The following is a 14743-nucleotide window of genomic DNA, read 5'->3' as shown; positions in this document are numbered from 1 at the left end:
GACTGCAACTGAATTTCGAAAAACCTCTACCAGATTACTCTTTTTTGTAGATGAAGTTTTGCACCTGTAACTAATTTAGAGCCACAGGCATTGCATGTGTATCTGATAGCAACTGCAATTCAACTCTTATAACCTCAGAATTAAGATCACGTGGTTGTTTTGAGTGCACAGTTTTTTATACCCATGTAATTTTTATTTGAGTAAGGGATTGCCAACACAAGATTGAGGTTCCCGCAAGTGGTGAATGGTTTGCATTATAAAGTAGATTTGAAACAATCGACTGTCAATTACCTACATGGAAATTTTCCCTTATTGCCTCATGACCTCATGCCAGGATTTCTGTACTGCCTTTTAGCTGACCTTCTAAATGAGAAACCCTCAGCCATTCAATCCAATCTGCCAGATAAATGGTCTCAAAAGCCAGTCTTTATTGTCAGTCTTCTAATATGTATTGAGCACCTATATACAAGGCACTGTAATGCACGTTGTGAAGTCTAAACTCCTCAGCCTGGCTTTCAAAGCTCTTTATAATCTGGCTCCTCTTTATGTGTCTTATTTCCCTCCACACTCCAGAGATTGGTCTACCTTGCTTTGATCCGACTAATATCATTGTCTCGAGGATAAGCCATCCCCTCTCTTGCCTCCAAGCCTATCACGTCCTGGAATGCCTTTCCTAATTCTTCCACCTTTTCAAATCCTCCCTGTCCTTCAAGGTCAGGTTCAAGTAAGTAACCTCCACACATGAAGCATTTGCTGAATACAGTACCATTAATTACTTTCCCTCTCCTCTAAACTGAAAATATGTTGAGAATACATTTCTTCTCCCCCCTCACTGCCACCACCCTGATCCAAGCCACTGTCTCTTGCCTGGATTGGCACCCCAGTCTCTTGACAGGTTTTCCTGCCTCTGCCCTTACCTCCCAACAGCCTAGTCTCAACCCATCGTCCAGAGGCATCTTGGTAACACGTAAGTCCCATCTGTCACTGTGCTCAAAACCCTACAGTGGCTCCCCACTTCACTTGTACAAACAAAAACCCCAGTCTGCCCCGCACCCCACCCACCTCAGTCAGCCGCTCAGACCCCTCTCCTCTCTGTCAGTTACTCTGCTCCAGCCACTCGGGTCTCCTTGCTGTCCTCCCACATTCCAGACATGCTCCTGCCTAGTGCTTTTGCTCTAGTTCCTGCTCCTTCCTGGAACCTTCTTCCTCTGACATCTCTGTGGACTCTCTCAGCTCCTAATCTTTGCTCAGATCTTACCTTATAGTGAGGACTGTCTTGACGCCCCCCATTGAATCATCTGTCCTCCCCACTGCCCTTCCCCTCGCCCTGTGCTATATTTTCTTATTTCTAAGGTGTTTATCATCTTCTAACATACCATAGAATTTACTTGTTTATTGTATTTATTGTTTATTGTCCACTTTATCCCACAAGCTTATTAACCCCATGAAGGCAGAGATCTTTGTCTAGTTTGCTCACCCTCTGATATATCCCAAAAGCCTTGAGCATGCTTGGTGAATAACAGGGCTCATTAATACCTGTTAAATGAAAGAATAAAATCCTCTTACATTTTTGGTCTAAGAATCAGACCATAAAGTAGAACCAGATTATAAAGAGCTTTGCAAGCTGGGCGTTTAGACTTCACAGTGTGCACTCTGGTGCCTTGTATATAGGTGCTCAATACGTATTAGAAGACTGGTAATAGAGACTGGCTTTTAAGACCATTTATCTGATTTTGCACATTTATCACACTGTTTAACCCTTAATTGCAGACTACCTGATATTATTTTCTGTTTGATATATTCCCTAAGCCAAATTATATAGTCACTGAGGATAAAACCCATGCTTTATTGTCTTCTTTCTTCCACAAGTATCTAACACATAATAGGTATCTTGTAAGTTCTTGCTGACTTAATACCAAGCTGGCCTCTTGCTGCACCTTGGCAGCTCCTGAGGTCAGGCACTGGAGTTTAGTTAGTAAAAACAGAAGTTCAGTGTACACTAAATATTATTCTAAAACCAATGCTAATATAAACAAACCAACCATATTATATATGCAAAAAAACAGGTACAAATATGTTTTGAATGACCTATTATTTAGAGTTAATTTGCACCATATCCCTCCATTGGTTTGAGTATCATTAGTTGAATATGATTTGAATATTAATTTGATAACAAGTTTGTGAATTATCCAAATACCTGGGTTCTTCTGCAAGTCTGTCTACTTTTTGATACTTCCTACCTTTCCTACCTGATATTTCCAATATTCATTTGAACTTCCAAGAGACTTACTTGCTAGCAGTGCTAAGAAAAGTAACTTATTTGATTAATTAATATCCAATATATAAAGCATGCAGAGCAGTGCCTGATATATGGTAGGTGCCCAACAAATGTTAGTTTTATCTTCTCACCCTTAAAATGGAAGTTACCGCTTTGGGATAATACAGATTTTCATTATCCGTGCTATCGGGAGTTTTCTGTTACCATGGTTAATTACGTCAGACTTATTTCTTACTCTCTTACAATCTTTTCCTTAGCATTTTTTTCAGAATATTTAGATATTATCTGATAGATACATATTATTAATCATAGTTCCAGAAGAAAGAAACCAAGGTTCAATTTTTTGTTGTGGCGAAGAGCCAGTGGCACAACTTAGTAACAGAGCAGGAGTTCTGCTATCCTTCACATGTTCCAGACATGTGAGCACAGCGGCTCCCCTTACTTCTTTTAATTAACTCACTTTTGGAAAAGGTAAAATATTCGCTATTCTTATTTTTTTGCTTTGCATTAACAATTAAATATTTTTAATGTAAGATTGTTGGATTTTATTTCACTATTGTCTTACACTTTACCTAAAACCCTGCCTTTAGCTTAGTCTTTAAAATTATAGATCTCTCATATAAGACTGGGCAAGTTTGCTTCATTGATTAAAATATGATGCTAATAAGAGCCCAAAGTGTGAGTTTGACGTAGGTATGGCCAGGTTTACATAGAAATTTTTACCATTTACAAAGAAATCTCTTTGCCTTTGATATAAACACATCTCTAATCAATTACAAGATTCAAACAATTGACCCTGGAGAAACCAATCCAATTTAGTGTATGTCCTATATAAAATCTAATCATCTTTGACATTGTATTCATTTAGTTGTTATTGCTTAAGCTAACTCAGGTAGTATAAGGGGCATGCTGGATGATGGAGACAGATATCTTTTCCTTGGAATATCTTTGTCAATAACAATCTAAATCCTAATCATCCTACTGGACCCTCATAATTCAAAACCTACCTTTACCATGAAGCTATCCCCAATTATTTCAGAAAATGCTAGTCTCTTTCCCCTCTACATTTCTAGAGCACTTGTCTCTATCACTAGTTTGGTCTCAATACTTCCTTCTATTATTAAACATCTTTCACCTTGGTGAATTCTCAGGGTCAAGAACTACATTATATTGTATTTCTTATGAGGCCTGAAAAATACCTTGCACATAGTATTATGTGATTGGTTATCTTGATTTTAGATGGTTTTGGTTTTGTATTTCTAATTGAGCATGTATTGAGATTAAGATATCGAGAAAGAAAAATGCCAAAGAAAAGTAAAACAAGGAAAGGTTTGGGGAAGAGAAACACTTTGGTAAAATATAATAACTCTTTTAAGAAACAAGGTTTATAAAATAGATTGTTGATACAAAGAAGAGTTAAATAATTAGCATAAAATCTACAGCTTGGATGTAACCTACTGACTTTATTTCATTTAAATAGAATGTCTCATAAGATTACTCAACTGATCCAAACATATTAACTTCCTAAACACAGGACTCCTGATGTAGGCATTAGTATTTGGAAGAAGGTTTCTTGCATAGTTAAAAAGTACAGGGTCCTTGTAAAGCAGAATAGGCATTACAGATAAGCCAAACATATCTAAAGCAAAAACATAACTTTTAATACTCACTCCTTAGAATAAAATGCGCACCCTTTGGATTTTTACCTGCCCTGTTTACACTGATTTGAGGGTCTTGGTTGAATATGTATTTAGCCTTTATTGTACAAGGAAACCAGTTAGAAAAATATGTAGTTTTTTAAGACTAATTTTAACACTGTTTCATAACTTCTGAATAAGGAAATTCTTAAATGAATGCCCTAGAAATTCTGTAACAATGCTTTTTAACACAAATGGAGGAGTTTTTGTTGGGTTATGTGGTTGGTTTGCATATTTCCGTCTGTCAGCCCCCCTCCCAGGACCCTTATGGAACAGCTGTCTTATTTAAGCTTTTTGTTGAAGTATAACATACATGGAGAACAATGCATGAACAGTTTTCACAAATGAACATACCTGTGTAATTTGCAGTTAAAGAAACAGAACAGTACCAGCACTCCAGAAGCCCTCTATTCTAATTTCTAACCCATAGAGTAGTTTTGCCTGTTCTTGAGTTTTATGTAAATAGAATCATACATTGTTTACTCTTTTGTGTCTGAATTCTTTTGCTCAGCATTTGTTAATCACATAATTGAGAAGAATTGTACTTCATTCTCATTACTGTATAGTATTTTATTGTGTGAATATATCACAATATATTTATTTGTCCTACTGTTGATGAGCATTCTGTTGGTTTCCAGTATTTATGCATTAGCAAATAGTACAACCATGAACATTCTTGTGTAGGTCTTTCAGTGAGCAAGCCTACACATTTCTGTTAGATATATACTTGGGCCATAGGGTGTGTTCAGCTTTAAGAGACACTGTCAAACAGTTTTGAACATGGCTGTACCAATTTACGCTTCCACCAATGGTGTCTGAGTGTTCCAATTGCTCCACATCTTTATTGGTACATTACTGGCATTTTCTGTCTTTTTCATTTTACCCATTCTGGTGGGTATATGGTGGTATCATATTTTAATTTTATTTCCCTTTCTCTGATAACTAAAAAGTTAAGCACTTTTAAAAAAATATGTGTTGTCCATTTGGCTATCTTTTTTTGTGAAGTGGCCTGTTCAAGTCTTTTACCCATTTTTTTTTTTCCTTTTTCTCCCCAAAGCCCCCCAGTACATAGTTGTACATTCTTCGTTGTGGGTCCTTCTAGTTGTGCCATGTGGGACGCTGCCTCAGCGTGGTTTGATGAGCAGTGCCATGTCCGCGCCCAGGATTCGAACCAACGAAACACTGGGCCGCCTGCAGCGGAGCGTGCGAACTTAACCACTCGGCCACGGGGCCAGCCCTCTTTTACCCATTTTTATATTGAGTACTTAAGATATGAATTCTAAAGCATACTTTGTCAGGTACATGTATTGCAAATATCTTCTCCCATTCTGAGTGTTGCTTTTAGATTCACTTAATAAACAGTTTTTAATCTTACTATAGTCCAATTTATCAAATTTTTCTTTTATGGTCAGTGCTTTTTATGTCCTGTTGAAGAAATCTTTGCCTACTCCAAGGCTGATAAAACATTGTTGTAGCTTTAAAAGCTCTTTTGTTTTATATTTCACATTTAGATCTGCAATCCACATGGAGTTGATTTTTGTGTATGGTATAAGGTAGGGGTTGAATCGTCTTTTTCCATATGGATATCCAGTTGACCTGCTCCATTTATTGGAAAGAGCATCCTTTCCCACTCCCACTGCAGTGACATTTTTGTTATAAACCAGATTACTGTATACATGTGGGACTGATTCTGGACTTGCTCTTCTGTTGCGTTGGTCTATTTTTCTATCTTTGTACCAATTAACATATTGTCTTAATTACTCTACTGTTATAATTGGTTTTGATATCTGGAAGTATAAATGGTCCAGCATCGTTCTTCTCCTCAGGATTGCCTTGGCAATTCTTGACCCTTTGAATTTCCTTATAAATTTTAGACTCAGCCTGTAGATTTCCACACAAAAATGCTAGGGTTTTGATTGGAATTGTTCTGAATCTAAGATAAATATGGAGAGAATTGCCAGCTCTACAATGTTGAGTCTTCCAGTCTGTGAACGTAGTATATTTCTTCATTTATTTAGATATTCTTTCATTTTTTTCAGTAACATTTTTGAGTTTTCAATGTAGAGATCTTACGCACATTTTGCTAGATTTTTTCCCCTCAGTATTTGATGTTTTTGATGCTATTGTAAAGATCATTTTAAAATGTTTCTGTTTGTTGCTGGGTTATAAAAGTACAGCTGAGGGCTGGCCTGCTGGCATAGCGGTTAAGTTTACGCACTCCACTGCGGCAGCCCAGGGTTCACAGTTTCTAATCCTGGGCACAGACCTAGCACTGCTCATCATGCCATGCTGTGGTGGCATCCCACATAAAATAGAGGAAGATTGGCACAGATGTTAGGTCAGCAACAATCTTCCTCAAGCAAAAAGAGGAAGATTGGGAAAAGATCTTCCTCACAAAATAAATTTTCCTCACAAAAATAAAAAAATTATACAGTTGATTTTCAAATATTGACTTCATATCCAGCAACTTTGCTAAATTCTCCTATTAACTGTAATGGTTTTATTTTATTTTATGTTTTGTACAATAATGTCATCTGTGAGTATATGCATACCTTGTTTTATTGCGCTTCACTTTATTGTGCTTCACAGATACTGTTTTTTTTTTTACAAATTAAAGGTTTGTGGCAGCCCTGTGTCAGGCAAGTCTATCTGCGCTGTTTTTCCACCAGCATTTGCTGACTTCATGTCTCTTTGTCACATTTTGGTAATTCTCACAATATTTTAAACTTTTTCTTTATTATTGTATTTACTATGGTGATCTGTGATCAGTGATCTTTGACGTTACTGTTATAATTGTTTTGGGGTGCCGTGAACCGTGCCTGTATAAGATGACAAACTTAATCGATAAATGTTGTGTGTGTTCTAACTGCTCCACCAATTGGCCATTCCCCGTCTCTCTCCCTCTCCTCAGGCCTCCCTATTCCCTGAAACACAGCAATATTGAAATTAGGTCAATTCATAACCCTCCAATGGCCTCTGAGTGTTCAAGTGAAAGGAAGAGTCACACGTCTCTCACTTTAAATCAAAAGCCAGAAATGATTAAGCTCAGTGAGGAAGGCGTGTCGAAAGCTGAGACAGGCTGAAAGCTGGGCCTCTTCCATCAAACAGTTAGCCAAGCTGTGAATGCAAAGGACAAGTTTTTGAAGGAAATTAGAAGTGCTACTCCAGTGAACACACGACTGAGATGAAGGTGAAACAGCCTTATTGCTGATGTGGAGAAAGTCTTAGTGGTCTGGGTAGATCAAACCATCCACAGCCTTCCCTTGAGCCAAAGCCCAATCCAGAGCAAGGCCCTACCTCTCTTCAATCCTGTGAAGGCTGAGAGAGGGGAGGAAGCTGCAGAAGAAAAGTTTGAAGCTAGCAGAGGTTGGTTCATGAGGTTTGAGGAAAGGCGCTGTCTCTAGAACATAAAATGAATGTGAAGCAGCAAGTGCTGATGGAGAAGCTGCAGCGAGTTATCCAGATCTAGCTAAGATCATTAAAGGTGGCTACACTAAACAGATTTTCAGTGTAGATGCAACAGCCTTATGATGGAAGAAGACGCCATCTGGTATTTTCATAGGTAGAGAGGAGAAGTCAATGCCTGACTTCAAAGCTTCACAGGACAGGCTGACTCTCTTGTTAGGGGCTAATGCAGCTGGTAAGTTTAAGTTGAAGCCAATGCTCATTTACTATTTGAAAAATCCTAGGACCCTTAAGAATTATGCTAAGTCTCCTCTGTCTGTGCTCTATAAATGGAACAACAAAGCCTAGTTGACAACACATCTGTTTACAACACAGTTTACTGAGTAATTTAGGCTCACTGTTGATACCTATTGCTCAGAAAAAAGATTTCTTTCAAAATATTACTGCTCTTGAACAATACACCTGGTCACCCAAGAGCTCTGATGGAGATGTACGAGATTAAGGTTGTTTTCAAGCCTGCTAATACAACATCTATTCTGCAGTCCGTGGATCAAGGAGTAATTTTGACCTGCAGCTCTTGTTCTTTGAGAACTACGTTTTGTAAGAGTGTAGCTGCCATGGACAGTGATTCCTCTGATGGCTCTGGGCAAAGTCAGTCAAAAGCCTTCTGGAGAGGAGTCACCGTTCTTGCTGTTATTAGTAACATTCATGATTCATGGGAAGAGGTCAAAATAGCAACATGAACAGGCGTTTGGAAGAAGTTGATTCCAACCCTCATGGATGACTTTGAGGGGTTCAAGCCTTCAGTGGAGGAAGTAACTGCAGATGTGGCGGAAACGGGAAGAGAACGAGAGCTGGAAGTGGAGCCTGAAGATTTGACTGAATTGCTATAATCCCATGATGAAACTTTAACAGATGAGAAGTTGCTTCTATTGGATGACCAAAGAAAGTGGTTTCTGGAGATGGAACCTACTCCTGATGAAGATCCTGTGAAGATTCTTGAAATGACAACAAAGGATTTAGAATATTCCATAAACTGAGTTGATAAAGCAGCAGCAGAGTTTGAGAGGATTGAGCTCAATTTTGAAAGAAGCTCTGCTGTGGGGAAAATGCTATCAAACAGCGTCACCTGCAACGGAGAAATCATTCATGAAAGGAAGAGTCCATTGATGTGGCAAGCTTCACTGTTGTCTGATTTTAAGAAATTGCCACAATCACCCCGGCCTTCAGCAACCACCACCCTGGTCAGTCAGCAGCCATCAACATGGAGGCAAGACCCTCCCCCAGCAAAAAGATTATGACTCCCTGAAGGCTCAGATGATGGTCAGCATTTTTTTGCAATAAGGTATCTTTAATTAAAGTGTGTAGGCTTTTTTTAGACATAATGCTATTGCACAGTTAATAGACTACACTGTAGTGTAAACATAACTTTTATATGCACTGGGAAAACCAAAAATTTGTGTAACTCCCTTTATTGCGATATTTGCTTTTTTGCGGTAATTTGGAAGCAAACCTATGATGTCTCCAAGACATGCCTGTAACTTTAGTTTTATTTCTTCTTTTCTAATCCTTGTGTCTTTTTCTTTCTCTTGTTGCGTTGGATAGTTATCCAGAACAGTGCCGAACAGAAGTAGTGATGACTTGTATCCTTTCTCATTCCTGCTCTCAGGAGGAAAGCTTTAAATATTTCACCACCAAGTATGATGGCTACTTTAGAGTTTTTGTTTGCTTTTTATAGATATTCTTTATTAGATTAATGAAGTTTCCTTTTCTTCCTAGTTAACAGGTTTTTTTAAATGATGGATGAATGGTTGAATTGTATTAAATACTTTCATATAGAATATTTTTGATAATGTTGTAATTGCTCAGGAGGAAGATTCAAAAATGAAAAATGCTTACTATAGATGTTTTAATATCATGTGGTACTATGTTTTCAGATAAGATGTATGAAATCCAGTGAAAGTCTGCAATCACCCCATAACCACTAGGGATCCGGCTACATCTGTTTTGACACTTTTGTTCTCAGTATTTGTTTAGCTTAAGACCATTGTCTTCTCGTTAAGAGTGCTTGGCACAGTGAATTGAAAACAAAAAAGTAAACAGAAGCATAATGCATCACGTCATTTTACCAGATTAAACAACTCTGAGCAAGACAGTGACTTTCCCCCTGTGATAATTTCAAGCTCTTGGAGGCGCTTCAGTAGTAAAACATTATTGAAACCACCTACCCACTCTGTCTTTCCCTGATTTCAGGAGGTCCTCTACAATGTTTGAGGGGTGGACAAAGCAAAGAGAAACAGTACTTCAGCAGGCCCTTGGCGGCTCCTTCCTTTTGGAGTAGTTATACATTTCTGGAATATTCCTTTTATTTTCCTTTCCACTCAGTGTCTTCTCTCCCCTTTCCATTTCCCTGTTGCTGTAAGGCCAAAACCAAAATGTGCAGAGGGAGCCACCCGGGGGGCAACATCCTGGTTCCTTTTTTCTGACCTAAGTACCATTCTTCACTTGCTGCCGATGTGTGCTAGGCGAGGTTGGAATTTCGACTCGACCAGAGTGATTAACTGTTCAACAGATTTAGCCTTAGTCCTGGATGGGATGTTAGTAAGTTTCCCTTTAGAAACACGTGAGGGTGGTTTTAGCAGAACAAGCCTTCAGCTGGTTTGACCATAATGAGAAAGAGGACTTGACTCTGCAGCTAAGGGAGCAGAAGAAATGATTAGTACGGATGAGGGCATGATCCTGCAATCTTTCTTGTCTCCTGGAACCTCAGAACTGGATTAAACAAGCTATCTAAGCGAGAGTGGCCCATGCAAGAGAAAATGAACTTTTAAAAAGCATTAATGCGCATGGTCTTCTCTAAAGCTGATGATATTCCCTTGTTGATCTGAAATTGAAAATATGCTTTGAGACTGTCTGACTTTTTATAAAGAAATGTGCATAGATAGACATGTGTTAGAATGCCTCCACCTCTGCCAAGGCCGTCAATGGGAGTATCAACGGGCCATCACCCACAGAAGCATTGGATTTGGTCTTTAACATAGTCTAAGTAGACAGCAGAATGAAAATATATTTTCGTACATTGAAGAAACATATGACACACCAATGAATCCATTTCTAATCCTTTTCTTAATTCATGGTGTTCAAAATAAGAGGTTCTCTATTCAGAGAAACTACAACAGAATTCAAACCCCAGCTCCAGTATGTGCTAGCTGTGTGACACTGAGCAAATCACTTAACCCCTTTCTAATTTTTCAGTCTGTTGGGGGTTGATAATAATTGTATGTAACCCATATGACTTTTTATACATGTAAATTATTATATATACATTAACAAATTATAAATTACATACGTAGTGGGTTTAAGGTACAGTGGCTATTATATAGTACATGCTTAAAAATTATTAGCTGTCGTTAAACTGTACTTCTGCTAATGGGATCAGTCTTTTCCTCCTTTACTCATCAAAATCCTTGACACCAGTGAAGGAAAGGAAATGAATTGGTAGAATTCATTTTTTAAACGCTTGAGTCAAAAGGACAGTCATCTATTGGCCAAGTACCAACATTTTCTGATTTTCCTTTATTTTACTTGAAACTACATTAAAATATTCTCTACTTTTCCAGGTTCTTGCATGATAATTCCTATGAAGAGGACAGAAAAACATGCAAGGAGTATGTTTACTCCCTCTGTTAGGTGAAATTGTGAGGAAATACTACAATTAAAATATTTAACTTAATTTTTACTTTTATCAGAGTAATACTTGTACATAGTTTTAAAAGTCAGATAGTATAATGCTTTTAATGAAGAACAGCAATCCTCAGTCCCACACCCACTACCCACTGCTCAGACGCAGTGATTTTTAACTCCTTTAAATATTTACCTCCATGGTGTTTGCCTCCATATCTTTACAATCCCATGCTTGTACTGCTATGTTTTAAATTGTATTCATTACCCACTGACTTCCTGCTGTAGAAGATCAACATTTAGCTGTTTACCACCACACTCCCCTTCCCAAAACACACACTTCTCCTTCCCCTCCTCTTTACAACTGGTTATTTGTAATTTAAATTAAATCAGTTGTTCATCTTTACATTGTAAAACATTTGAATGTGCTGCTTAAAACTGAGCCAGGTAGTATACTCCAATTCTACTTCTGATTCCGAATAGCTATTTGTTTTTCTGGAGTTGTTTTATTTTTACTTAGATTTTTACTTAGTAATTGTTCATTTTTATTGTTATTCTTTTTCTGCATATCTACCACTAGTTCAAACTCTCTGACAGAGTAAAAAAAACCTCTCAAAATGGTCAGATGGGGCCAGCCCAGTGGCACACCATTTAAGTTCGCACGTTCCACTTCACACGGGGTCCACAGGTTCGGATCCCGGGTGCGGACATGGCACCGCTTGGCAAGCCATGCTGTGGTAGGCGTCCCACATGTAAAGAAGAGGAAGATGGGCACGGATGTTAGCTCAGGGCCAGTCTTCCTCAGCAAAAAGGGGAGGATTGGCAGATGTTAGCTCAGGGCTGATCTTCCTCAAAAAAAAAAAAAAAAAGGTCAAATATATCTAGCATTCTAATTTCTTGGGTAATCTCACATGGCCTTCTTCCTCCTGCTCCATTCTCTCTAGGCTGCTGGGGATCTGTTGTCCCTTCACCCCTCTCCTGGGTTTAGATCCTTTGTTTCTTGGATCTCATATTTTCCTTTTGTTCTAGCATAGAACTCTGGGAAAGAGTGCATGGAGGTGACTTTTTTTAAAGCCTTATATTTCTGAAAATGTCTTTATTCTACTTTCGTACTTGATTGATGGTTTAGCTGAGTATAAAATCCTAAATTGGAAGTAATTTTTTCTCTGAATTTTGAAGACTTTGCTCTATTGATTTTCCAGCTTCCAGTGATGCTAGTGAGAAATTCAGTGTTTTTCTGATTCCTGATCCTCTGTATGGGACTTTTTTTTTCCTATCTGGAAGCTTTTAGGATAGTATCTATAAAAAGAGCCTTAGTCTTTACAAGTGATTCCTTTCTGTGTGGTTTAAGTGAGAAATCCTTTCTCTCTTGAGTTTTGTTGTTGTTTTAACCAACGTAAATTCTTGCCCTTATTCACCCTAAAGTTAAAGAAAACCTGAGGGACAATTTAATAACACCTTTCAAGTACATGTGGTAAAGGGCAAATATGCAGAGGATGATAACTATATGTTTAGAAAATAAAAAAAAGTTGCAAACTGTAACATAGGTTAGACCATCACTTCACAAACTGTATTCCATCCGATGTTAAACTCCTCAAATATTACATACAGTGCCCTCCCCTCTATTTTTTGTATTCTCATGAATTAATAGCATATGAGTCTAAGAAGTCTTGCAGTAAACTTATTTAACCTTGCTTGACTAGCATTTCCTAAATTTATTGGCCTACCAGAATCTTTTTCTTTTTAAGTATTTTAAAAGGGACATCATTAACATATGTAAAACATAGTTGGAGAAGTGCCAGAGAAGACATATATTTTCCTGGCCACAGAAGGACAATTATGCATTGGAATCAGTAACCAAGAGAAGCTGCGGACTATCCTTTTCCAGAGGTCTTTAAACAGGACATCTGTTTTAGGCGTAGTCTTGTTTGAACAATAGGACTTTGCTAGTGTTTCTTCCTCTTCCTGTCCCCTCATGGTAGTGTTGGAGGCTTTTAGTACACCTTTTACATGATTCTAGTAGTCTGGTTACTAACATGTACAAAAATTACTACTACTACCAATAACTACCAATATTTATTGAGAACTTATTAAGTGTCTGGCCTTATGGCAAACAGTTTACTTAGATTATCTAATTTAATCTTCACAACAACTCTATGAGGTAGGCAATATTTTATTTTACAGTTGGGGATAATTAGGTAGGAGGAGATTGCAAAACTGACAAGTGATAGGATAGGATTCAAACGCAGGGTATCTAACATGATACTGGCCCTCATTCACCTTCACTGTTGATGTTCAGACCAGCAACGAGCAACAAACAAACAAACAAAATACGGATACTTGTATTTATTATGGAAAAACGTGGACTGATACAATGCTCACTTTGTTAGACTATTCTCTAAACCTTTTAATCAATTCAGAGTTTATTATTTTTGTTAGAAACAAATTCTATTGAAGTTTTTTTATTCTGTTATAATTTGCCATCCACTAAATGGCTGCTTGCGTGAGACTTTTTTCCTTCCTAAATTTGATGTCATTTCTATATATTAATCAATTAAGACCAAAAAAAATCTGGATTTATGAAAATCAGCATAGGTTAAAAGTCCCTTTGTCAATGTAATAAAAGTCACTTGGTTACCTATAGTGACGACTCCATTATGCAGTGCAGAGATCTCTAGGGTAGGAGGCAGAGAACCTGACTCTTACTCAGTCAGCCTCTAACTAACTGCACTCGTGGGCAAGTCACTTGGCTTCATTTTCTTCATCTGTCAAATGAGGAGCTTAGATTATCTCTAAAAGGGCTTTTCCGCTCTAATATTTCAGGATAATTTTTGTCTCTGGATATCAGCTATCGTAATGGGAGGGGAATTAGAAAATTCCCAGGTCAATTCACACTGCAAAATGATTGGCATGAATCAGTAAGGAGGGGCTAGATAAATAAATTAGAAACATATCTATGAGTGCTATGACATCAAACTGAAACAAATTCAAAGGGGTTGAAAAACAATGAGTGATTAAGTGTCTCTTTAAGGTCACTTCCAACAAGACTACTAAGTGTCACAGAATCTGTGAAAGGTTTTTTCCTGGTGCTACTCTTGTTGCACAGCCTGACGTGTTTCTCTAATGAAGCCTTTATTTGAGAATTACTCTTCATAGTACGCCCCAGCCTCCTGCACCTGGCACATCATAGGTGTTCATTGAAAGTTTGCTGAAATTAATTGTTGTTTAATATAGAACTGAAAGACCAGAAAGAGATTTGTTTTTCTAACCAGTACTCACTTTAGAAAGTCTGCAGTTCATAACCCAGCTCTACTACTTAGTAACTGTGTATTCTTAGGCAAGTTACTTACTTCCATAATTGTGCCTCAGTTTCCTCTTCTTTAAGGAGAATTATAAGTGTACCTCCTCACAGGGCTGTTGTGAGGATTAAATGAAACAATCCAAGTGTTGTATTTGGCACAATACTTAGCAAAGACTTAGGATTCTATTAATCTTAGCTAATGGAGTTGTTAAGGAGATGCAGCACTTCCCCAGATGTTCTAATAGAAGTTTTTATTTTCTTTTCATAAGGGACAAGATAAAACCGCAAAGGTAAACCATATAGTTCTGGTGCTTGATTTTATAATTTAGTATCTTTTCTGATCCACTTCCATGCTCCCAAATAGTGATGCCTATCAGATTA

At 37.8% G+C, this 14743-nt stretch overlaps 1 protein-coding gene across 8 annotated transcripts in view; it reads left to right on the top strand.

Moving 5' to 3' along the window:
• PPARG (peroxisome proliferator activated receptor gamma) overlaps window positions 1-14743 on the top strand; it is a 130356-nt gene that overhangs the window by 61289 nt on the left and 54324 nt on the right. The window lies entirely within an intron of this gene.

Source organism: Equus caballus, chromosome 16, assembly GCF_041296265.1.
Source record: "Equus caballus isolate H_3958 breed thoroughbred chromosome 16, TB-T2T, whole genome shotgun sequence".
Taxonomy (NCBI): Eukaryota; Metazoa; Chordata; class Mammalia; order Perissodactyla; family Equidae; genus Equus; species Equus caballus.
This window is presented reverse-complemented; position numbering and strand designations above follow the sequence as displayed.